This window comes from Balaenoptera musculus, chromosome 2 (genome assembly GCF_009873245.2).
Source record: "Balaenoptera musculus isolate JJ_BM4_2016_0621 chromosome 2, mBalMus1.pri.v3, whole genome shotgun sequence".
NCBI lineage: Eukaryota > Metazoa > Chordata > Mammalia > Artiodactyla > Balaenopteridae > Balaenoptera > Balaenoptera musculus.
The window spans coordinates 33,236,717-33,260,641 of record NC_045786.1 but is presented as its reverse complement, the minus strand read 5'-3'; the positions used below and the strand labels follow the sequence as shown (position 1 = coordinate 33,260,641).

General features: G+C 37.4%; 1 protein-coding gene across 5 annotated transcripts in view; it reads right to left on the bottom strand.

Annotated features, from left to right (window-relative positions):
• The window catches only part of ZFAND6 (zinc finger AN1-type containing 6), a 75,866-nt gene extending 53,547 nt beyond the window's left edge, over positions 1 to 22,319 (bottom strand). For 2 of the 5 annotated variants that reach the window (XM_036842235.1, XM_036842236.1), the window contains exon 1: positions 22,149 to 22,277. The gene's annotated coding sequence lies outside the window, so the exon portion shown is untranslated. Of the gene's footprint in view, positions 1 to 12,615; positions 12,685 to 22,148 lie in introns of those variants that run through there. The other 3 variants (XR_005018662.1, XM_036842234.1, XM_036842237.1) reach the window with 3 other exon arrangements.
• Between the last annotated feature and the right edge of the window lie 1,606 nt (positions 22,320 to 23,925).

Below are 23,925 nucleotides of genomic sequence, written 5' to 3'. Positions count from 1 at the left end.
ACAGTGTTCAGTATATGTATTGTAATTATTAAATTAATCCTCTTTAACATTGTTGTCACCACTTCTCTGCATAGAAGCTTTCAATAGTTCACCACTGCTCACAGTCGCGTCATTCTCACATCCAGAGTGTATTTTCCATGCCTCTTCATCACCTGAAGAATCCCATGAAGTTGGAGCTTCCTGGGCAACTGGAAAATTACACAGAACCTACTGAACCAGGAAAATGTGGATGGGAGCATGTCCCTCTATTACTCTTTCTGCTTTACCATTTTGGGGTTGTCCCTTTTCAGGTGAACAGAATTAAAGCTTTTGCTCTATATCCAAAAAAAAATTAAATAAAATTTTTAAAAAGTTGGTAGCAGCACTGCATCACCTGGGCTGACTCAAACATATATAACCTTCAACATTTTTTTCTTAAACATAGTTATTGGAGTATAATTGCTTTATGGTGTTGTGTTAGTTTCTGCTGTATAACAAAGTAAATCAGCTATATGCATATGTATATCTCCATATCCCTCCCTCTTGCGTCTCCCTCCCACCCTCCCTATCCCACCCCTCTAGGTGGTCGCAAAGCACCGAGCTGATCTTGCTGTGCCATGCAGCTGCTTCCCACTAGCTATCTATTTTACATTTGGTAGTGTATATAGGTCAGTGCTACTCTCTCACTTCGTCCCAGCTTACCCTTCCCACTCCCCGTGTCCTCAAGTCCATTCTCTACGTGTGTCTTTATTCCTGTCCTGCCCATAGGTTCATCAGAGCCATTTTTCTTTTTTTAGATTCCATATATTTGTGTCCACATATGGTATTCGTTTTTCTCTTTCTGACTTACTTCACTCTGTATGACAGACTCTAGGTCCATCCACCTCACTACAAATAACTCAATTTCGTTTCTTTTTATGGCTGAGTAATATTCCATTGTATATATGTGCCACATCTTCTTTATCCATTCATCTGTAGATGGACACTTAGGTTGCTTCCTTGTCCTGGCTATTGTAAATAGTGTTGTAGTGAACACTGTGGTACATGACTCCTTCTGAATTATGGTTTTCTCAGGATATATGCCCAGTAGTGGAATTGCTGGGTCATATGGTAGTTCTATTTTTAGTTTTCTAAGGAACCTCCATACTGTTCTCCATAGTGGCTGTATCAATTTACAACAGTGCAAGAGGGTTCCCTTTTCTCCACACCCTCTCCAGCATTTATTGTTTGTAGAGTTTTTGATGATGGGCATTCTGACTGGTGTGAGGTGATACCTCATTGCAGTTTTAATTGGCATTTCTCTAATGATTAGTGATGTTGAGAATCCTTTCACGTGTTTGTTGGCAATCTGTGTATCTTCTTTGGAGAAATGTCTGTTTAGGTCTTCTGCCCATTTTTGGATTGAGTTGTTTGTCTTTTTGATATTGAGCTGCATGAGTTGCTTGTATATTTTGGAGACAATCTTTTGTCAGTTGCTTCGTATGCAAATATTTTCTCCCATTCTGAGGGTTGTCTTTTCGTCTTTTTTATGGTTTCCTTGACTGTGCAAAACCTTTTAAGTTTCATTAGATCCCATTTGTTTATTTTTGTTTTCATTTCCCTTTCTCTAGGAGGTGGGTCAAAACGGATCTTGCTGTGATTTATGTCAGTGTGCTCTGCCTATGTTTTCCTCTAAGAGTTTTATAGTGCCTGGCCTTACATTTAGGTCTTTAATCCATTTTGAGTTTATTTTTATGCATGGTGTTAGGAAGTGTTCTAACTTCATTCTTCTACATGTAGCTGTCCAGTTTTCCCAGCACCACTTATTGAAGAGGCTGTCTTTTCTCCACTGTATATTCTTGCCTCCTTTATCAAAGATAAGGTGACCATATGTGCGTGGGTTTATCTCTGGGCTTTCTATCCTGTTCCATTGATCTATATTTCTGTTTTTGTGCCAGTACCATACTGTCTTGATTACTGTAGCTTTGTAGTATAGTCTGAAGTCAGGGAGCCTGATTCCTCCAGCTCAGTTTTTCTTTCTCAAGATTGTGTCAGCTATTCGGGGTCTTTTGTGTTTCCATACAAGTTGTGCAATTTTTTGTTCTAGTTATGTGAAAAATGCCATTGGTAGTTTGATAGGGATTGCACTGAATCTGGGTAGTATAGTCATCTTCACAATGTTGATTCTTCCAATCCAAGAACATAGTATATCTCTCCATCTGTTTGTATCATCTTTAATTTTTTTCATCAGCGTCTTACGGTTTTCTGCATACAGGTCTTTTTTCTCTTTAAGTAGGTTTATTCCTAGATATTTTATTCTTTTTGTTGCAATGGTAAATGGGAGTGTTTCCTTAATTTCTCTTTCAGATTTCTGATCATTAGTGTATAGGAATGCAAGAGATTTCTGTGCATTAATTTTGTATCCTGCTACTCTACCAAATTCATTGATTAGCTCTAGTAGTTTTCTGGTAGCATCTTTAAGATTCTCTATATATAGTATCATGTCATCTGCAAACAGTGACAGTTTTACTTCTTCTTTTCTGATTCGGATTCCTTTTATTTCTTTTTCTTCTCTGATTGCTGTGGCTAAAACTTCCAAAACTATTTTGAATAATAGTGGTGACAGTGGACAACCTTGTCTTGTTCCTGATCTTAGTCAGTTGTTCACCATTGAGAACAATGTTGGCTGTGGGTTTGTCCTATATGGCCTTTAATATGTTGAGGAAAGTTCCCTCTATGCCTACTTTCTAGAAGGTTTTTATCATAAATGGGTGTTGAATTTTGTCGAAAGCTTTCTCTGCATCTGCTGAGATGAGCATATGGTTTTTCTCCTTCAATTAATATGGTGTATCATGTTGATTGATTTGCATATATTGAAGAATCCTTGCATTCCTGGAATAAACCCCACTTGATCATAGTGTATGATCCTTTTAATGTGCTCTTGGATTCTGTTTGCTAGTATTTTGTTGAGGAATTTTGCATCTATGTTCATCAGTGATATTGGCCTGTAGTTTTCTTTCTTTGTGACATGTTTGTCTGGTTTTGGTATCAGGGTGATGGTGGCCTCGAATGAGTTTGGGAGTGTTCCTCCCTCTGCTATATTTTGGAAGAGTTTGAGAAGGATAAGTGTTAGCTCTTCTCTAAATGTTTGACAGAATTCGCCTGTGAAGCCATCTGGTCCTGGGCTTTTGTTTGTTGGAAGATTTTTAATCACAGTTTCAATTTCAGTGCTTGTGATTGGTTTGTTTATAGTTTCTATTTCTTCCTGGTTCCGTCTCAGAAGGTTGTGCTTTTCTAAGAATTTGTCCATTTCTTCCAGGTTGTCCATTTTATTGGCATAGAGTTGCTGGTAGTAATCTCTCATGATCCTTTATATTTCTGCAGTGTCAGTTGTTACTTCTTTTTCATTTCTAATTCTGTTGATTTGAGTCTTCTTTTTTTCTTGATGAGTCTGGCTAATGATTTACCAATTTTGTTTATCTTCTCAAAGAATCAGCTTTTAGTTTTATCGTTCTTTGCTACTGTTTCCGTCATTTCTTTTTCATTTATTTCTGATCTGATCTTTATCATTTCTTTCCTTCTGCTAAGTTCGGGGTTATTTTTTTGTTCTTCTTTCTCTAATTGCTTTTGGTGTAAGGTTAGGTTGTTTCAGATGTTTCTTGTTTCTTGAGGTAGGATTGTATTGCTATGAACTTCCCTCTTAGAACTGCTTTTGCTGCATCCCATAGGTTTTGGGTCATCGTGTTTTCACTGTATTTGTTTCTAGGTATTTTTTGATTTCCTCTTTGATTCCTTCAGTGAGCTCTTGGTTATTTAGTAGCATATTGTTTAACCTCCATGTGTTTGTATTTTTTATAGTTTTTTTCTTGTAACTGATTATCTAGTCTCCAGCATTGTGTTCGGAAAAGATACTTGATACGATTTCAGTTTTCTTAAATTTACCAAGGCTTGATTTGTGACCCAAGATATGGGTCTCTGTCCTGCAGAATGTTCCATGAACACTTGAGAAGAAAGTGTATTCTTCTGCTTTCGGGTGGAATGTCCTAAAAACATCAATTTAGTCCATCTGGTCTATTGTGTCATTTAAAGCTTGTTTCCTTATTTATATTCTGTCTGGATGATCTGTTTATTGGTGTTAAGTGGGGTGTTAAAGTCCCCTACTATTATTGTGTTACTGTCAATTTCTCCTTTTATGGCTGTTAGCATTTGCCTTATGTATCGAGGTGCTCCTGTGTTGGGTGCATAAATATTTACAATTGTTATATCTTCCTCTTGGATTGATCCCTTAATCATTATGTATTGTCCTACCTTATATGTTGTAATAGTCTTTATTTTAAAGTCTATTTTAGCTGATATGAGTATTGCTACTCCAGCTTTCTTGTGATTTCCATTTGCATGGAATATCTTTTTCTATCCCCTCACTTTCAGTCTGTATGTGTCCCCAGGTCTGAAGTGGGTTTCTTGTAGACAGCATATATAAGGGTCTTGTTTTTGTATCCATTCAGCCAGTCTGTGTCTTTTGGTTGGAGCATTTAATACGTTTACATTTACACTCAAGGTGATTATCGATATGTATGCTCCTATTACCATTTTCTTAACTGATTTGGGTTTGTTTTTGTTGGTCTTTTTCTTCTCTTGTGTTTCCCACTTAGAGAAGTTCCTTTAGGATTTGTTGTAAAGCTGGTTTGGTGGTGCTGAATTCTCTTAGCTTTTGCTTGTCTGTAAAGCTTTTGATTTCTCCGTCAAATCGGAATGAGATCCTTGCTGGGTAAAGTAATCTTGGTTGTAGGTTTTCCCCTTTCATCACTTTAAATATGTCCTGCCATTCCCTTCTGGCTTGCAGAGTTTCTGCTGAAAAATCAGCTGTTAACCTTATGGTTATTCCCTTGTATGTTATTTGTTCCTTTTCCCTTGCTGCTTTCAGTATTTTTTCTTTGTATTTAATTTTTGATAATTTAATATGTGTCTCGGCGTGTTTCTCTTTGGGTTTATCCTGTATGGTACTCTCTGTGCTTCCTGGACTTGACTATTTCCTTTCCTGTATTAGGGAAGTTTTCGACTATAATCTTTTCAAATATTTTCTCAGACCCTCTCTTTTTATCTTCTTCTTCTGGGGCCCCTATAATTTGAATGTTGGTGCATTTAATGTAGTCCCAGGGGTCTCTGAGACTGCCCTCAATTCTTTTCATTCATTTTTCTTTTTTTTTTTTTTTTTCAATTTTTATTTATTTATTTATTTACTTATGGCTGTGTTGGGTCTTCGTTTCTGTGCGAGGGCTTTCTCTAATTGTGGCAAGCGGGGGCCACTCTTCATCGCGGTGCGCGGGCCTCTCACTATCGCGGCCTCTCTTGCTGCGGAGCACAGGCTCCAGACGCGCAGGCTCAGTAATTGTGGCTCACGGGCCCAGCTGCTCCGCGGTATGTGGGATCTTCCCAGACCAGGGCTCGAACCCGTGTCCCCTGCATTGGCAGGCAGATTCTCAACCACTGCGCCACCAGGGAAGCCCTCATTCATTTTTCTTTATTCCGCTCCCTGGCAGTTATTTCCACCATTTTATCTTCCAGCTCACTTATCCGGTCTTTTGCCTCAGTTATTCTGTTATTGATTCCTTCTAGAGTACTTTTAATTTCAGTAATTGTGTTGTTCATCACTGTTTGCTCTTTAGTTCTCCTAGATCCTTGTTAAATGTTTCTTGTATTTTCTCCATTCTGTTTCTGAGATTTTGGATCATCTTTACTATCATTACTCTGAATTCTTTTTCAGGTAGGTTGCCTATTTATTCATTTATTTGGTCTTGTAGGTTTTTACCTTGTTCCATTGTGTGTAACAATTTTTTTGGTCATTTCTTTTGTTTTTTTTTTTTTAAATGGGTAGTGCTGTATTCCTGTCTCACTGGTTGTTTGGCCTGAGATGTCCAGCACTGGATTTTGCAGACAGTTGGATAGAGCTGGGTCTTGGTGCTGAGATGAGGACCTCTGGGAGGCCTCACTGCAATTGATATTCCCTGGGGTCTGAGGTTCTCTGTTAGTACAGCCGTTTGGACTTGGAGCTCCCACCACAGGAGCTCGGGCCCAACCTCCGGCCTGGGAACCAAGATCCCGCAAGCCAGTCACTGGGGGTTCCTCCCGTCCCCTTAGGTGCCCATGGTCCCCCCACCGGTGCCTGGCAGGTGCCCTAGTTGTGAGGAGACACAAATTCTGCATCCTCCTAGTATGCCATCTTGACTCTGTCTCCTACAGCAATCATTTTTAACAAACCACAATTTGGCACTCAGTAATATACAATACTGACTTATAAGATACGAATCCTTCAGAAAAGAACCAGTCTTTTACCACTTTGTAAACTCACCTGACTAGTCAACTGGGTTTGACAACCTGACTAGCCTCTATGCATACAGCTCACTAAGAACTGGCTTACTGAAACAATTATTTTAGGCAATTAACGAGACCTTTTCAGTGTAGGTTTCCACTTTAATCTGCCAAGACTTATTTTTCCTACTAAAAGTGAATGTATTTTATAAGTTCTATAGCTATCAGGATTTGGTTCTCATTCAGAAGGCGTACATTATATATTTTAAGTAATTATCTAAACATTTAAGAGAAATGACTGTGTATTCTTATTTATCAAAGCTAAATAATATATTATTTTCAAATTTCTTCTGTTTTTTTATTATTATTATATGAATGTATTAGAACATTTAACATCTATTAAATGAGCTGTTAGTTGACAATTTTATTATTTTAAAAAAAGCAAAAGATTACTCTGGATAGTAAAATATACCAAATTAAAACTTGAGAGTAGTATGGCATTTTCCACTTCTAAAATACTTTAATGGTAAAACCAAAAACTTCTGCTTTTATAATGGGCAACCATGGATTTTTATTAAAAATTTATAATTACATTAATTCCCAACTATAGTTAAGAAATCAAACCCTTCAAAGAGACTAATATTTACCTATATTTACAAAAGCTCTATCTACTTGCTCTTTTTCTTTTAACACCAAGTTTCTTTAAAAGCTATAGATTTAAAAGGTTCTTGGGGTTTTTTGGTCCAGGGGAGGTCCTTTTGCCTTAAAATATGTTGGAGGGAGATGGTGGAGAGAGAGAGAGGAAAGAAAGAAAATACTTGAAATGAAAATGATTCCAAGTCAACTATTTCTCAGTTTATCTCAATTTTCTTTCTAGGCAAGATTAGCTGCAGTATTTAACTTTTTTGATGATATACTTGATATATAAACAAATATATGGAGACTACTTCCCTACCTATAAGTTACTCAGTACCTCATGATTTGTGTTCACAGGTAGATTCTTTACACACCTGGATGAAAAAATGAACACAACGTCCTGGCTAACAGTTATTTAAGGAGGTCATTAGCATTTCAGATAGCTCAGATAAAGTGCTTTCACACTTTCCCTAATCTTCCTCTTGCACAACTAGGTCTCAAGCTTTTATTAAATGTGAGGAACTCAACAGCTTTGAAATTCAAAACTAACCCCATATGGAAAACTACTTTTATTTTTCCTATGTCTCATTCTTTTACTTTCTTACATTCTAGGGATGCTAAAATGTCGTATCTTTTTGGAGTGTTCCAAAAAATTGTCAGAAATTCTTCTTTGAAAATGTTTGTTTTCCTTAAAGCACCTTTAGGCTCAGGCAACAAGTTATTTTTTAGGTCGCACCGAGCAGCGTGCGGGATCTTAGTTCCTCAATCAGGGATCGAACCTGTGTCCCCTGCAGTGGAAGTGCAGAGCCCTAACCACTGGATGGCCAGGGAAGTCCTTCAGGCAACAAGTTTTGAGTATGTCTTAGAAGGAGGGACTGCAAATAGTTCGGAATGGTGTGGGGAAAAAAGAAGATGGAGAAGTAAGTAGGGGTTAGCTTAGTAAGGCACATGGCTGGGTGGTTAAGAGGAAGGACTTTATTGTGGCAAACTTCAGTTCAAAGTATGCTAGCCACTCACCAGCTAACGCAACCCTGGACAAATCAGCAAGCATTTCTAAATCATCTCACTTGTGTTTTTAATTAATTTTTTTTGGAGTATAGTTGCTTTACAATGTTGTGTTAGTTTCTATATAATAGCAGAGTGAATCAACTATACGTATACATATACCCCCTCTTTTTTGGATTTCCTTCACATTTAGATCACCACAGAGCACTGAGTAGAGTTCCCTGTGCTATACAGTAGGTTCTCATTAAATCATCTCACTTGTTAAATGAAGGTAACAATACTTCCCCTCTTAAAATTGTTTGGTGACTACCTGAGAGAATGCTTAGCACAGAATTAGCTGGTAGTTAAGAAAGTTCAAAGGGCAATAAGAAATCACTAAAGAATTTTAAGCAGATAGACAGATGTAAATGCATAGTGAAGAATGTATTATAGAGAGCCAAAACTGGAAGTGAAGATCAGTCAGGATGCTGTTTTAGTAATCTGAGAAACCATAGCATGACATTTGCTAAGATGGTGAAGAAAAAGAAGGATGGATCCTAGAGTTACTATGGGTTTAAAATCAATAGGAAGTTGTGGCTAACTGGGGATGAAGAAAAGGAAGAATCAGAATGACACCTGGGTTCTAGCATGGATAGTAATACCCACCTATTGTGAGAGGAGGGAAAAAAGGGCTTGAGGGACACTGCTGGGGAGGACAAAATAAGCAGATAAGTTCAGCTTTGTTGAGTTTAACACAGGTATGGAAGAAACATTCATGAGCTGGGTGAACAGGGGTCTCAAGTGCAAACAAAAAACTATTTATGATACCAATCTCAGAATTGTTAATATATACAGGATATTAACTGAAGATATGGGACTGGAGATTACCCAAAAAGAATATAGAGAGAAGAATGTTAAGGTCAGAATCCTACAAAATTCCAATACTTAATGGTTGTAAAGAGGAAACATTTGCAAGGACAGAGATCACAAACAGAAGGAAGCTCAGGCATATCATTAAACTTATGGGAGGAGTTTCAAGAAGTAAAGAGTAGTCAGTAGTGCTAAATTTTGCTAAGAAATCAAGTACTGACCAAAAAACAAAACAAACAAACAAACAAAAAACATGGGAGTAGGGGAAGTACCCAAGATGCTTATTTGGGGAGGGAAAAAAAAGGTATAGAGAGATAGATGGATCTGTTCCCTTCTACCATAACATTACTAGCCACAATAATGTTTTGAGTTCTTTTTTTTTCTAATGACATACAAATGCAGAAAATCAGATTCAGCCAAACAGGTTAATATACACATCAGTTAATAAATAAGCATTCCTAAGTTATTTAAAAACAAAAACAAAAAACCCTCCTAAAACATTTACCTACTTTTATAAAGAAGCCATACAGGAAAAACACTGCAGAACTGTAAAGTCCCCCTATTACACAGAACAAAGAGACCTTGTAATTACTAAGCCACGGTTTCTAGGCTCTTTCAAGTTTTACCAACTTGCTGCCCCTTAACCTTTTTCCTTATGTCATTAAGAAAATGAAAAATCACTGTATTCCCCTTGAATGGAGACAAACAATAGAGACTTTGAATACATTTAATATCCCCCCTCTAGATCACTTTTTTTCTCCATTCTAAAAGAATAAAATAGAGCTATCACTATTGTTATCTTGCCTCAATATTAGGTCATTTAGAGATTCTTCTCCCTCTAGAAAACTGGCTTCTACACTACGAATGAAACCAGTGTACTAAAAAGGATACTCCCTAGTTCTGCAACCAGAGACCAGTACAGTAGAGAAACAATTAAAGATTATCTGTTCTCAAGGTTCTAATGTTACCAGAGTACTAGAGGAGTAGGTAAACCTTTATGTTGGGTACCCATCAAAATGTAATCTACAGTCAAATTTGAATGACTTTCACTAAAATTGTTATATTTACAAGTACCTTCATCTCTACCTGGCAGCAATAAGATGAATCTGTTAAGAAGAAAATTAAATACATCTTCTCAAATTCAGAACAAAGGAAATATGATATAAATATTTAAGCACCAACATAAGTTTTAAATATTCAGGTGAAACTCAAACAATTGTTCTACTCATGAATAAAGTATTTAGATTATCTGTATAAAATTCTGACACATCTAGCAAATTTAAATGCAGAGAAAATGTATTTTGCAACAATTATTTCATTAATTAAAAGTGATTAGTTTTAAGTTTTTTCTCTTCCATTCCAAATGTTAAGAAAACCAAAGTATCTGGAAAAATCAAACTCTTAAGCCATGAAAAACAAAACAGGCATTAAAAGAAAAAAAAAAAAAAAAAAAAACTTCCCCCTGAAACAAACACAGTGACCAACATACCAACGTTAGCTCTGAAAGTTAGAGATACTAAATTTATCAGCAAAAATTTACAGAAAATAAATTACTTAAACTTCAAAATGAGCTAGACTATTTAATTCAAGATTATACATACATGCTCAACTACTGGTTCCATCAGTGAGTTAGAGCTTAACCCATGACTTAACACTAGCTCCCATTTATAAATTAAAATTAGAATTTTTAAACGTCTTACAGAATTTTGCTTTAAAACAACTTTTTAAGTTTATTCTGGTGCATTAGTTAACAAGTTCCTATCCTGAACAGTTATAGCCTATTCTATTTAACAGACTAGCTGGCAAGAGTATATACATAATGCAGAAGTTATTGCCAAACGGAGAATGCTCTTAAAGACAAACGGAAACAACATAGGACAAGTAACACACTACGTGTGTGTAGTCATCTTGCCTTCAATTGAAAGCCTGCGAAATACTGGAAAGGTGTAATATATCATTTTAAAACCTAGATCTATACATACTAATTGTTTCTATATTGTACTTAACAATCAGAAATGTGCTATTCATACCTGTTCAGAGTTAAGTCAAATACTACTGCCACCTCTCAAAAAATGTTTCTGATGTACTTTCTTAAAAGAAAATACTTCTTCTGGTATGTGCTTACCAAAGAAACATGTACTGAGAAAAGTTGGCGGGAACAATGCCAATGTAAAACATTAAGCCCTCTACTTAAATGAAGCAATACATACAATATAACCAACAAAAATATAATTGCTCACTTAAGTAGGTAAAAATTCTCCCAATTTCCTTCAGCTGATCTTAATGTCCAGAAAATGGATTTAGATCCATCTACATCTTAGAAAATGGAATTTAAAATAGGCTATTAGTTTAGGCAAAAACTAATCAACAAGTCAGAGAGCTTCAGAGGCACACTTTAATGAGAACACTTAAGGGGCTACCCATTAGAGAAATTTTGAAGCACATTCTTCTGGTGGCAATATAAATTGGAATAACCTTTTCGAAAGGCAATTTGGCTACTGAAGTGTTTATATCCTTTGATCTAGGTAAGCCCACTCCAAGGGATTTTTCCAAAAGAAATAAAGAGGAAAGTATTCTAAAATTTACACAAAGAGGTTTGTTCAACACAATACCGTTTAAAATGGTGAAAAATTAGGAACAATCTAAACGTAAAACAGGTAAAAGACTAGGTAAATTAAGGTCCCATTAACCTAAGAGAATTATATAGCAAATGAAATGAAAACAATTTTAATAATAGATGATATAATTTAATGAAAAAACATAAAACTGCCTTTATTTACAATGAGGGGGAAAATATAAGAATATGGTAAGGTGCAGAATAGAAGAGGAGGAAAAAAATAAGACCACCTCACAATGATCTTCTTGTGGATATCTGGGTGACTTTTCTTGATTTTATTATTACTATAGTATTGCTTATGCAATAGAGCAGAAAAGCATTAATTTAAAAACTTTTGCATGATCTGGAAGAAGCAGCATAGCAAATACAAGTATACTGATTATTCAAATTATTCTATACCTTAATTTCTATGCGATCAAAGAGCAACAATATAAAGACAAGAGCCTCTAAAGGAAACTTCTGGTACTGAAACATACTACAATTATTTCATAAGTAAGAAATGTCAATAGATTCATAAATACTTTTTTTTAAGTTTTGGTAGTCTACCTATACCTCGGAAAAATAGAAATCCATCCATTTCCTGTTTCAAAAGGGTGTCAATTACTTTACGTCCACCTTTGAAAGAAATGAAGTTTGAACGAAGGAGAAAGTTTTACCTTGTTCTATATAAAATGAATCCATGATCTTTTAAAAAACAAAACTAAAATTATAAGCATATTAAAAATGCCAACAATATTGCTAGATTTAAAGTATACTGAAGTTTTAAAAAAGGGGAGGTATACTGGGGGATAAAAAAAAAAACAGCTGGCATTTCAATTCTTTAAAAAGGACCAACTTAACCCTACCACATATATATGTCTTTTAGCAACTTAACATCTTAAGTTTATGGAAAATGACATATCAAATAGACCTCCTCAAGATGTCATTTACAAAAACTGACAAATGACTCCTCAAACATCCAATCCAAGAGAAAAGCCTGTTACTGGAGATGATTTTTATTCAAGGATTTTTTAATGACACTTAAATTCTGAACTAAAAGTAATGATAAAGAAAGTCAAGTTTGCTTCTCTGAACACCTATTTCCTGTCCAAACAGCCCTTTTGTTCTGCTTCCCTGCTTAATTTTAATGTTCAGTTTGCATCAGAAAATAGCAACAATGACAAAACCTGACATACACAGAAGCATAAAGGAGCAAAAGTGTAAAATGAAGGATCATTAAAAGATTAGAACAAAAATCCTACCAACAAAACCTCCACAATTTTCTGTTTGCTTCACCTCAGATTAACTTCACTTGAAGCTGTACTCCAAAGCAACCAAACCTGAATACCAAGCTCCACCTTCTCCAATTTTAGTGGCTGAAGAGTAAAATCTCCTCCCTGTTAGTGAAACTGATAATTGTGATTGGATACGGCTAATATCCATTATTTTAAAGAACTTTTCCTTGCTAGCAGGTTAGGTAAACACACTAAAACCCCCTGGATAAGCTGGTTTCTTAAAGGAACAGTAGGTAATGTTTCAGTTTTCCCATCACATACTATTTGCTTACTCTTTTGTCTAGGTAAAAAATAAATAAACCAAGTAACAGAAATGAAAATCTCACAGAAGCAGCATTAATTTGCAGTTCAGCGACCAACTGTTTAAAATACAATGCTTTTAAGCTAAATCATTTGATATTTTTTACAGAGCCTGAAGGTGAAGTTATGCTTTATAAAGACAAGACTCCTTTTTCAATACAGTTCACATTTTGTATGAAAATTTTAAAACAGCAACAGAAAATCCATTGCAAAATTTTGCTAATAAGAACAAAACAGTCTTTTCTCTAAGACTTAAACATAAAACCACATCTTGAGTGAAAATACATAGCACTAAAACACTGAATGCAAAAATTTCATTTCTAAGCTATCAAATTCACTGATACTTACGTTCTCAGTATCACAAGAATAGAGTGAAATTTTCAGTGACATCAGACTGATAATTCTATTTGAAACTGAAGAAAAATGAGGCAGAAACATTATTTCTATATTACCACATTTACAGGTCTGACGCGAGTTTTTGCAAGGATAATGCTTAGCCACTGCAAACGGATATCTATAAAAGGAGAAGGCAACTTGTTCTAATGAACATGTTCAGGTATAAAGTTTGGGATGGTTTAAGTTGTTTTTTAAAAAAATTATTATTTTTTTTAAGAGATGGGTGGACACTATTTTGCACCCTACTTAAGTATTACTTTAATGTGGCATGGAAACCCTAAGGTACAGCTGAAGGGTATACATACGCCTCTTAAAATAGTAAGTTACGTTAAATGTTATTTTTACTACAGAGATTCTGATTTTTCAACAAAAAAGACCTACAGTCACTTTGTACATTACTAAATTTGCTGTATTTTATTATGTTTATTTTAATTAAAACTGTGTATGTTTTTAGGAGCTTGATCCATTAACTATTACTCTGACATTAATCATTATCTGATTGAATGACATTTAAATAATATTCACCTCTACCAAAAATTGACTGATTTATAAAAAGATTCAAAATTAAAGCAAATTAGCGTAGCTCCTTCTTAAAATATATTCAGTAAGTTTATATAATTTTTAATTTGAATTTAGTTTTCTAAGTTAAAAACCTTTCAAGCATTTTTCCTCAAAGAAAATTCATATATTAGAACAACATAAAGCCAACAAACTTGTTTTGAATACAAAGAGAAGTCTTTGTAAGAAACTGAAAATTCACATAATTGCAACTAGACATGAATATGGAGTAATACCCTGCAGAAGCCCAAACAGCTGCATAATCTATTATGCCTTTTAAGTGGACAAATTGAAAGAGCCAATTCACAGAGGTCTAGTCCCAAAATCCTTTGCAAGGATTCATGGCTGTGAATGCCCAGTACTTCACGAGTCAAGTTCAGGTTTTCTTCCCACTGTGTGAACACTTGCAAAAGGACACTGGAAGCCGAAGAGGTACAGGAACAAACAACAGAAAAAATACATAATTTGAGTTACCGCATAGAACTTGAGTTAATCATAAAACAAGTTTTAGATGGCCAAAACTTTACAGGGTTATAGAAAAATGATGGCAAACATTTTAATCTTAAAATTTGCCAAGCATAAAATTAGTAGACAGTTATGGGAACCAAATGAACCTTTGTTCTAATACTAATTTTTCACATAGAAGTTAATTATCTGTGTAAAACAAACGCATAGAACATACACTAATTTAACACCAAAACCACTCTCAATCTATAACCAACAGAAAAGAGAAATATAGACTTAGCTATTCCAGATTGTTCAAAGATCTCCAGGACCTACTTGAAAGAACTTCAAGTTGAATCATTTTAGGTGGCTTACAGGTTAAAATTAAGGGTATTTTATTCCTCTTCTAAATCCATAGTAGAAGAAAACAACAGCAAAAATAAATGAAAAGAAAGCATTACCAAAAAAAAGCATCACCACAACTGAGATTATTTGAAAACAATATTGCTTCATAGGAACAGGGAGGCTGCAAAAGCTTCAAGGCTCCCAGATTGCATGTGACAATACCACTTTTTGAACATCAAGTATTCAAAGGACGTATTGTATATTCTTTGTGGGAGTTCAGAGGTTTTCCCAAACCTATCAACTGAAAACAATTTAGAAGAGCACAAGCCACTGAACAACTTGGTCTCATTTCACTTTTGATTAAAAAGACCCTATATAAAGAATCAATACCTAGACTATTAGGAACAACTTTTGGTACATACAGAGCAGGGTGAAAACTTCCATAGAATTTTTAAGCACTGAGAATAGCTCAAACTATTCTTCCTACAACAGAAATTAATCCTTGGCAGTAGTATCCCTGGGTGCTATATAAATATAATTACAGGTATAATATAAAATGTATTTTATATATAATATAAAATATAAAATATAAATACAGGTAGTTAAGGCAGTAGTAGGTGAAAGGACCACCCTGACATTAGCAAAAACATGACTAGGGTCACTAAGGATAAAGTCTGAAAAACACCAACTAACAGAGGAAAAAAAATTAAATATTTCCCTGACAAATACATGGTGTCTACAAAAGTGAGGTATGTATTTGAGTTTGCAACTCCTGATGACTACCTTCTAACTCATTAAGGGAAAAAAATACAAGGTGAGAATCGGGGAGAGAGGGAGGGTGGTGATGGCCCATTCAGCAAAATACTAAACAAAGGAAACATTAAGAAAATAAACAGATAAGAAAGCATAAACCAAGCTGATAGAAAAGATGTCTTTCTATAAGACAGTAAATTGCTTTAAGTCTAAAGGAATAAACAAGGTCACCAATAAATGTAAATTAAAAAGGAACAAAGATCATAATATTGAGACCGAAGTATAAGTAAAGGAAAAAGCACTCATAACCCTCAATTATTTAGATTTAATAGTCATAAATTTTCATGTGCCAAATAACACGCAATAGATCATCTAAGTAAACTGCTAGATATAGAAAAATGAAAGAAAACAGATTGGCAGACTTTAAATTCCCCTTTCTTTAGCAGCCTAAGCCAGGAAAAAAAAAACCAGAAAAACCCAAAAAACCCAAAAGACGAATGATGCATAGCAATTATTTCATAAGGATAATTTTTATATAGCTATCAAAAGAAAAGCTTCTTTTCTCAAGTCACAGGAAAACACTTTTAATTTTAGTCATGAAGAAAACCAACAATTTTAAAAAGCACAAGTTGAATAGGGAGCATTCTCTACCTATTGAAAAGTTTATTCATTCATCAAACTTTTTGAACACCTACTATATGCTGGGCACCACTAGCTGCTGTGGATGCCATGATGAACTGTCTCTCCATTGTAGAAACTTACAGTCTAGAGTTAGACCAGGGCTGTCCAGCAAAAAAACAATGCAAGCCACATACTATTTTCCATTTTCTAGTGGCCACGCTAAAACATTTCAATAAAGTTAAATTAAATGTAATATTTTATTTAACACAAAACATGTAAAAGCATTTTTTAAAGTAATGAAGCATTACTTCAATATGTAATCAATATTTTAAAAATTGAGCTCTTTTCCCTTTTTTGTGCTAGAAATCAAGTTCTTATTTCATACTTACAGCACATCTCAATTCAGACTTGCCATATTTCAATAGCCAGATGTGGCTACTTAAATAAAATACCATAGCTATTAGCCACATGATTACTTATAAATTAAGATAAATTTTCATTGTTGTAAAAGACTCTTTATCTCTGCTGTCCATTATAATAGCCACTAGTCACATGTGGCTACTGAGCACCTGAAATGTGACTAGTAAGCCTGAGGATATGAATTTTTTTGTATTATTTAATTTTAGTTAATAATAAATAGCCACAAATGGCTAGTAACTACCAAATTGGAAAGCACAGCTTTAGAAGAAAAAGATGCTAAAACAAAGCACATGTGTCCAATGTGAAAAGAGTAAATACATCCAACAGAAGAACTTAACCTCTTTTGCCAGCATTAAGGATTAATTCATCAAGGAAATCACAATGAAGCAAACGGGGACAGCATATGCAAAGATCCTGAATGGGAAAAAAGTGAAAATACAGTAGAAATAATGAAGGAAAGTATCAAGGAGCAAAACAAAGTTATTTGCAGGCGACTGATCTGGATCATGGAATATAAATAGGATAGGAAGGTGGCAGCGAAGTGGAAGCAGCCTTACCACTTGGAAATAGTAAGTCTTGCAATAAAGTCTGTCCCACTCTCTTCACTCAGTAAACTCCAGTCATTCCAATCTCGGTCAAATCCTAAATCAAGCTAGGTACTTTTCGTCCCCTTTGTGCTAGCAGTTCCCTTTACTTGGGAAATTTCCCCCAGCACTTTCCTGATCTTAGAACTCAGAATCACAGTTCCAAATTTTCTATACAGGACAAGCGTTAAGGCAGTAATCCAACTGGAAGATACGGGGTGGAGTGGGTAGGGTGGGGTTTGAAGCTGTCTGCAAGGCAATTTTTACAAAAAAATTTTACAGAAAAAGTTCAGTGTGTCATTATTTTTTTAATGTTCTGACAGACTGGGGAAGCTAAGAAAACTCCCCAAACACACTTTAGTATCACCACTAACTTTAAACATTATATTCTCAGGACATCCAACTAGCACCTTCTAATCTCTATCAACACACCCTATTTCTTTCCTTCCCAGCACTTATCAAAATCTGAAAACTGTTTACTCATCGGTTTGTTAATAGCCTAGCTTTTCCAACAGACTGTAAACTCCATGAGAGCAAAGACCTTGTATCATTTTCATCATTGTATCCTCAGCACTTAGCACAATGTCCAACTAGCAAAAAATAAGGACAATTATTTCACTTCACATGTTATGTCAAAATAAATCCGGGATGAACAGAAAAGAGATAGATGTGAAAAATGAAACCACAAAAAAACTAGAAGAAAACAGTTATCTGGGTAAGAGAATCCATTAAATATGAAAGTAGAAGCTAAATATAAAAAGAAAGTATTAACCTAAACTTCTTAAAAGGTAAAAACTCTTCTACATTATTAAAAAAAATATATCTTAAACAAATGAAAGGCTAATGAAGAGTCAGGGAAAATGTTTGTAGTATGTGTCAAAGGGTGGCTATCCTAAATATATAAAAGGCTAAAAAGGGTATCACAAATATAAAACACCACCCCAAATGAGCCAAAGACAAACTAGATGTCCAAAACCTATATCTCTACTCATTATCATAATTAATTAGTCTAAGAAATAAATAATAAATCTTATGGAAAGGGAAAGAAGGAAAGAAAATACTATTTCTTGGTAAAGATATGGAGGAAATGTGTATTCTCTCATATTTTCAGTCAAATTTTACACAGGTTTGGTCAACTTTATACTATAATGTTAGTCAAACTTTTAAGACAAGATTTGTCAGTATTTATGAAAAGACAAAAAATGTTCACATCCTTTAAGCAATTTTAAGACAGGCTGAATCCTAAAGGAATGAGAAATACATAGTAAGACTTAGCTCTTAAGATGTTCTTCACCACATTATAATAGTGAAAATGGGATAAAGTAACACGTTATACACGACAGGTGACTAGTTAAATTACAGTACTTTCATGAGATGAAATGGTATGCACCTTTTAAAAATTATATTTTTAATGTATGGGGACCTAATGATAAACATGAGGAAATCCTGTGCCCCCCAGCAGTTTACATTCAAGCAGGGGATACAGACAATAACCAAATAAATCATTTCAGATGTTAGGTTCTAAAAGGAAACGAAGAAGGGTAACAGAGTCGTCAGGGAAAGTGGTCTGAGAAGGCATCTCAAAAGGAGTGACTTTTGAGCACAACACGATTGAGTGTTCCAGGCAGAAGGAAAAACAATTTTAAGAGAACTAAGCTTGGCATGCTCATGAACCCCCAAAAAGACCAGTATTACTGGGGGTACATGAGTCAGGGGACAGTGGCAGGAGATAAGTGTATGATGCTGGCAGGCCTGATAGTCTCGAGCAGCACCGTCCAATCTGTAGCCACAAGCAAGGCCAGCCTAAAAAGTACCTGAAGTGGAAAAAACAACGAATTGCGAAGACAGTCTGAAAAAAGATAAGTAAAATACCCCATTAATAATTTCTTATACTGATTACTTGTTGAATCATAATATTTTTGGGTTAAAAAATATTTCACCTGTTTCTCTCCCTTTTTTTTGTAAATGTGGCTATCAGAAAATTTTAAATTTCTTATGTGGCTCGCATTTGTAACTCCTATTATATTTCCATTGGACATTGCTGGTCTAGGGTATAAAAAAGTTTGAATTTATTTTGTACTGAAAAGTTGTGGAGGGTTTTGAGTCTGGGAATAACATAATCTAATTTATACATTTAAATGATTGTTCTGCACAGGAAAAGCAAGTAGACGGTAGGGGAGAGAATGTTGAAGCAAAGATACCAGTTAGGTGACTACTACCACCATCTTTTGTACAACAAAGATGTTGAGACGGATCATATTTGGGATAAGTTTTGAAGATAGAAGCAGTCTAGTACTGTTTACAATTCAACATTTAGTTGTTTAGGATATGAAGAATACACAAAAACAGAAAGACTGGGGGTATACCTGCCAAAATGTTAATGATTATTTATTCTTTGTAACTTTTCTGAAAGTTTGAAAAAAAAATGCCCTAATAATCAAATACAAAAGTGAGTTGTTTTTTTTTTTTTAACACGATAAAATAGCCCTATCAAAACAAAGCATCCTGACATTTGTCTGCAGGCTGCATACACTGTTTAAAACACACACACACCCCATCTCTCATGCCTTTAAATAAAAAACAGCTTATTCAAATATATACATAACCTCATATTACTTACACACACACCGTTTTCAGGAAGTTAATCCTGCTCCCTAATTTGTCTTTGCATTGCTGTTTGCATGATAAATAAAAGCACTCCCAAATCTGAGGCAAAGGAAATAAAAAGTACTTAAATGTGTGGTTAACATATCCCGGTAAATACTCACCACACAGCTTTCTCCAAAAATGTTCCCAAGGACACACTCAATGTAATTCCAGAGAATAACACTTTGGCCCTAATCCTTTTCCTTAAAGGCTCTGCCATTTGATATGTGCTTCCCTTAACTAAAGCCTGCATAACTGAAAGGATAAACTTAGGACAGGTTTCTTTTACATGAGTATACTAAGGCACAAGAAGTTTTAAGTAACTTGCCAGAGACTACAAAGGGGGAAGGAGGAACACAGAGTGATTTATTTTATACCCAATCAAGTGTTTTTTCTACTATGCTTACATTTTGCACTGAAAATGGAGGTATCAAATAGTGCCAGACTTCTTACCACAGGATTTCCAAGGAAAAGATTCACTGTATACAGATTAACAGGAATCCTGGTTTCTCATGCAAATGTTCAAAAACTGTGAACCAACCACTACGGATATGAATCTTCCATTAAAACATAAAAGAGAATCCTAAAGTTTTTCATTTATTTTATTTCTAGTATTTCAATCTATTTTACTCCTGACTACCTAAAACTTCCCAATGAAATCTACATTTACTCAAAGAAACTCGCACTTGTGCACCAGGAGCCAGGAAACAAGAAATGTTTATAAACCACAGCTGTTGACAGCAAAGCAAAATCAAAAACATAATCTGAAGCCCCATGAGTTACGGAAGATTAACACAATATTGTACAGCAATGAAAGGACTGAACTACAGTCGCGTACTACTTTTATAAAGCTCAAAAGAAAAGCAAACTAAACACACTGAGCACACAAACGTTATGTGATGAAACTTTCTAAAAAACGAAACAGAATGGTAAACAAAATCCACTAAACTGAAATGATTACCTCAGTAAGGAGAGGCAGAGGTATAAGACAGGTAAGAAACTCATAAACATATGTAAGTTTTGGTAATGTTCCAGTTACTGGTTTGGGGGTGCAAATCGTGGGTTTGTATTGTATTTTATCTCTTTATACCGTATTGTGTGTATTCATACTTTTGTGGTATCAAATATACTTTGAATACTTGGCTTTTTTAAAAAGGGCTTTATGGAGGTATTAAGTGACATACAATAAACTGCACATACTTTAAAGTGTAAAATGTGATCTGTTGTGGCACAGGAAATTATCACTACAATCAAAGATAATAATCCAACAACCCCTAAATACTCCTCATGTACACCTTTGCGATCCCTGTCTCATTAAATGTGTTTTAAAACGTTAAAAAAAAAAAGTTAAAAGACAACCTGTTTGGGAATTTTGCAGAAAGAGAACATTTTCCCCTGAAGCCCTAGACTATGGGAAACTTGGCAAGTGTCCTAAAATTGGCAATATAAATATTACATAACTAACCTTAAAAGTGTATGGGATTTTACATTAAAAAGTCACATTCCGAATTTAATCTGCAAGAGGACTTTAAATCTCTTTATCGGAGCATTAAACCATTAAAAACTAACCAGTTTTTACCGCCAAACAACTTTAAACATAAATGGTCTGTGCGTAACCCCCCTTAACTTCTTCACAATGTTGAACGACCTTCTAGCTGTTAAGATAAATCATCAGAGCACCTTAATCGTGTGGTTTAGCACAAGCTTTCAACGTAAAGTTAAAATTATTTCAAACACAATATTCTGCTGTACTTGTTTACGTAGCTAGACGGCAACTTGAAAATACTATTTGAGAAGAAAACTCAGAAATCCTGAGTCCACCAAACAGCAGCAGAGGAAAAAGAGACCGACCCCAATCCCCTTTTCTAGTCCGACTTGCTAGACTTTCCCCCTTGCCGGCTTCTGAAAACACCGCCAGGTGAAAAACATTCCAAAAAGGACTCAGGCTCAGAGCCGCGGGGCGGGGAACTTGACCAGGGCTGGTGACAGGGACGCGCCCGAGGGTGCCCGGGGTCCCTCCGACCCCTCACCCACCAACTGCTTGGCACCGGGTGCGAGCGGCGAGCGCAGCGGCCCCCGAGGCCCGCAGGGAGGGGGAATTCGACCTCTGCGCGCCAGCCCCCGCCCCCGCCCCCGGCGGGAAGCCCCGGACCGCGAGCGCCGGGCGCGCGCCCGAGGGGGCCCGCTGCGCCCCGGCCCCTGCCCCCGGGGCCGGGAATCCCCTCGCCCCTCAGCAAACGCCCGGCCCGGGCCCGCGAGCGAGCGGCCGGCCCACCACCTGCTGCGCCCGCCGGCCGCCCTCCGCTTCCGGCTCCCCCGGGCCGGGAAGAGCCGGGGGCGGGCCTCGCCTCAGCCTCAGCCGAGTGGGGGAAGGGAGTGAGAGGGGGAGGGGTGGCGGCGGGCCGCCAGGGCCCTGTGGGCCGCGGTCCTCACCTGGCGGCGGCTCTCTCCGCCTGACGCGCTGCCCGCCTCCGCCGGTCGCCGCCGGTGAATGGGGACAGGTGAAGCCACCGAACCGCTGCTCGCCCCGGCCCGGCCGCCGCCACCAGCCCCTCCGCCTGCTGTTTATTAAACTTTTCTGTTTGGTTGTTCGGCCTGTGACGCGGCCGCGGGGGAGAGCTCCAGGATTGGCCGACTCCTACCGCTGACGCGGCACCCCCCGCCCGCAACCTAATTATCACCGGCCGGGGCGGAGCCGCAGGCGGGAGCCGGTGGTGAGGGGCGGGGCCAGGGCTCGGAGCGCGCAGCGATTGGCTACGGCCCGGAGAAGAGGCGGGGCGGAGCGAGGGGAGACGCTCCTCCGCCCTCTCCGCCTCCACTGTTCTTTCCTCCGCTCTCCCTGGGGGCTTCTTCCCGGCGGCGGGAGGACGTTTCGAGGGGTTTCGAGGGGATGTGATGGGTCGGGGGCAGATAGGTTCAGGTCCCTCTGCTACCTTGAAGGGAGTCCCATGTTCCTGTCCCGGATTGAGGCGCCAGAAAGAGTTGCGCTCCACCTGCCAGTTGTGCAAGAGGAATTCCGAGCTCTCCCCACGTGCAACCTCGTGCCCCCACTCCATCTTTGCAAGCGCAAAGTCCAGGGTCTGGGTGCGCACTCGAAGGCAGTACTCTGCCCCGCCCTGAGCCGTGGCTTGGAAAGAGAAGGAAGAAGAGAAGCGCGCGTGCACACGTGTGCCACACACACACATATATATGCACCGACACACACGCCCCCACAGGCACCCGGCTCCCAGAGTTTCCAGAAGAGCGTGTCCGCTTCCCGGCTGAGTGGAGCAGGCCGCGCTACTGAGCTGGGGCGTGGGGTGATGAGAACGGCTCTCCCGCAGTTTTTCGGCCTTCGGGCTCACATGCTGTTCAAGAAGTACAAGATCGGAGTTCGAGGATATTCAGTCCTACTGTGAAAGAGGGGTTCGGATGGGGCCAGCAGGTAGGAGGCGGACCGAGTCCTGAGGATCCTCTTTAATTTTATATTTGATGTTTTGTTCATGAATCTTTTTTTTGGACCTAATTTTGATGTTTAAAAAATATAGTATTAGGGACTTCCCTGGCGGTCCAGTGGTGAAGATTCCACTCTTTCAATGCAGGGGGCGAGGGTTCGATCCCTGGTTGGGGAACTAAGATCCCACATGCTCCGCCAAAAAAAGTGAATGAATTTAATTTAATTTTAAAAATATATAGTAATTAAAATATTATTTATCTTGATTACTGAGATTTTTGGTGCCCCTTTAAATTTTAAGCTTAAGTATCTCACTATTCTCACCCTAGTCGGGTGGCGCTGGGGGGAGAGAGATTTTGAGGTGACTGACTGTAAAGGTAAGGTGTTTTGAAATAGGGCTTTGGGATAAGAAGCAGTTAATTATAGAGGAGAGATAGGGGCCAGAAAGAAGTTTTCAAGGAGAAGGTGGCATTGGTTTTTGGCACTGAAGAGTGCATACGGCCCAGCCTGCTGGGAACCAAAAGAAGCATTTTCCTGCTCTCCTAAAGAGGCTGGAAGATGCAGTGCAGGGTTTGAAGAATAGAATGTGAAATGTTATGCGGTGTCAAACAGATGCTTCAGGAGCAAGGTAAGGAGTGTCCTGTGAAGTTACATCTAGTGTAAGCCAAAGAAGGGAGCCAGTAGTAAACTGGAGGGTCTTGCCCAGGGCCTAAAGGTATTCAAAATGTGGTTTTAAAATGCATTCAAATTTAATTTTAAAAACGTACATACAAACAA